We start from the raw sequence: 3,001 nt of genomic DNA on the forward strand, positions 1-3,001 counted from the left end.
AAACACTTTTCACATAAGAGATAAAATATGTCACTAATTAGTAGTTGAGGAAAAAATTCATGTAATAGTCAACAAGCATTTACTGACCTTGATTAGGTCCCAGCCACTGTGCAACTTGGCTTTATTAAAAATTAAGTCTCCTGTAAGTTGGCTCTGGAAAGCTTTATCTTTAATTTTCTGTATTAGTCAAGTTCAGATGAGTGATGCTGCATTAATAAAACAATAAAACAAAGTTTATTTTTCACTCGATTAAGATGAGTTGAGCTTCCAGATACCTCTCCAGGGCAGGACATCAATGTAGTGGCGGTGGTTTAATTTTGAAGTGTAATCCAATAAGACTGATGACCAAGCACTTCAGCTCCTGGAGAAGGTAATGAAATACGGGTAAGCCATCTGGACCTTTGTGTTGATTGACATCAATAAGCGAACCAGTTTTTGAGGTTGTGAAAGAAGTGTTCATCTCCAATGACGATTGCAAGCTCCTGAGGGCTTATTCGGTCAGGAGGAGGCCACAGCGTATCATCTTCTTTGGCAATTTTACTGTCATCAATTATTCTCTTCAATTCCCCCGTCACAGTTTTCCATACCTAGGCTCCTTTTCTGATCATGACCTCATTTTTGTAATTGCTGTTGTTGGCATATCTCAATTTGCAGTTAGGTTGGAGCTCAAACTCCAAGAACTCATAGCTGAACTTGCCTTGGTGACCCACATAGTAATGCAGATGAAAGTCACTCTCCTTGACTCACAAGACTGAGTCATCACAGGGTCTTTGACTCCCATGTGACCACCCCAGCAGGGGAAGATGATATATAGGATTCAAATCAAATTTGTTTTATGGCCCCACCTAACTACAAAGGTGGTAAGGTGGTGTGATCCTTTTGTATGCTAGAAGTAACCTGCTAATGAGTGACTTGTACCACAAGTCTCTGCCTTATTTCTGGAGTAAAATAAAGTGACTCGCTCCCTCTTTCCCTTCCTCTTGTCCCTCCCTTTTCTCCTCTGTCATTTGTCTTTAGGATTGGCTCTAGATTTAGGTCCTAAGCCTTGCACCTGACTTTCAAAGACCCCTGGGTAGTGGACCTCTCTTTTAATTCCACAGCTATACATTCAGAAATTGTACCAACTGACCAGGCTGCCTCAGCCTGGGGAGGCTGAGGGTGATTAATGACTTGCTCAGGTTTGCCTACCCCATATTGCTCTATTTTCAATCATACTGTGCATTGCATAACTTTACAATTGATGGGGTGCACCTGCTCCCAGTGCAACAGTCTCCTGGAGACATCCAGAACTGCTCCAGGCAGGGGCAGGGGCAGCTGAGCTGCTAGAAGGTCAGATTTCCTTAGCAACATATCACTTAGCAACAACAGTGAGCTGGTTGGTAAGGCCTGGGTTCTGAAGAAGGAGAGCCACGGTGGAATAACAGTCTGGCAGAGGGAAGATTGTCTGAGAGCAGCAGAGCGAAATCCTAAAAAATGTCCATGGTGGGCATTCTAGACCCCACACTGCATGAAGCACAAGGGAGGTACCCCAAAATTGCACTGTAGCTATTGTTCAGTTCTGAAATTGAAACTGTAGAACTTCTCCCAGGAAACATAATTTCTTTTCAAGGCTTTTTTTCTTTCTTCTTCTTCTTTTTTTTCTTTTTTGCAATCTGATGGGAATCTACTGTGTATGCTTCTCAATCGATTATGCATTTTTATTGCTTTGAAGTGATAATTTCCCCAGTATCATGGTGATTTCTTCATCTGCTGGAAGAGGATCTGTGTGTCACCCCTGTATTGCTTGAATGATTTCCAACCCCTTCCTGCATAGTCCTTTGGGTTCATCACAGGAACAAATGGAGGCACAAAACCACATTATTTGGAGCACCTCGAAAAACTTGTTCAGTCACAGTGGGTGGCACGGACACATGAAACCAAGACGTTGGTTTTATTTCGTTAGGATTGTATTAGTAGGATATCACAGTGGTGAAACATCTAGCTTCTGAACTCAGACCTAGTTGGAATCATGATTTGGTCACTCACTTTTGGGGTGACCCTGGGAATGTGGCTCTTTAAGCCTTGATTCTTCTCATCTATAAAATGGGAGAAATAACAGATTTGATCTTGTGGAATTACTGTGAGAATTAGGTAAGTTAAGGCATAGAAAGCACTTGGCCTAGGGCCTGATGTCTAATACGTGCCCAATTCATACTGGTTTTTATTATTAGTAAGCTCTAGCAATGCTGTTTATGGAGTAAATAAGTGTTAGTTTATGTCTTTATCCAATAAAACCTTGGAAAATAAATCATTATTTACTAGAGTTTATTTTTCTGTTTGAATCTATTCAATCCTGAAGTCCAAGCAGAAGTCAAATGGGGTTTTTGGTACTGAAACAAAGATCAGCGGGGACTGCTGTATCAGGAAGTAGGGATTGCAAATCGTAAATGTGGCGTCTGAAATTTTTCTTTGTTGTGGACAATATTTTTGTTGTTTTAAGCTTCATCAGCTGCCAACAGTGAAGAACCAAGAGATTTTCACATAAAAATTACTGTCTCCTCCTAGACTTGGGTCGGCCTGCTTTACTCTTTTATGTTACCTGCTGTGATAGAAGACAATGGCCCCCCAAAGATGTCCATGTTCTAATCCTGAATATCTTAGGCTACGCAGCAGAGGGAAATTAAGGTTGTAAACGAGACTAGGTTGAAGGTGAATCCCTGCTTGGGGACTGGCTTTCAATGTGGGTGGCCGTGCTCAGATTGTTCCTCGGAGCAGAGGAGGCGGCCTTTAGTAAGATGTCCCCAACCTCTGGTGATTTGACTTAGGACTTTTGACTTTATGATCAACACACGTTCGGTAGAATCCACACATGGAATTTTGATCTTTCCCCAGGCCAGTTACGTGTGGTGAAATCCTCACAATACTGGGCATGGACGGGGGCTGCATGTCCTGGTCAGCTGGGTCATCCCAAGGGATCAACCAAATCTCTATAGTGGGCCAAGTTGCCAGCGTTTTTTGGACA

General features: G+C 42.3%; 1 pseudogene; it reads right to left on the minus strand.

Annotated features, from left to right (window-relative positions):
• Positions 1-292: 292 nt before the first annotated feature.
• Positions 293-2,618, minus strand: LOC113192812 (protein mago nashi homolog pseudogene; annotated as a pseudogene).
• Between the last annotated feature and the right edge of the window lie 383 nt (positions 2,619-3,001).

This window comes from Urocitellus parryii, chromosome 10 (genome assembly GCF_045843805.1).
Source record: "Urocitellus parryii isolate mUroPar1 chromosome 10, mUroPar1.hap1, whole genome shotgun sequence".
NCBI classification, from domain to species: domain Eukaryota; kingdom Metazoa; phylum Chordata; class Mammalia; order Rodentia; family Sciuridae; genus Urocitellus; species Urocitellus parryii.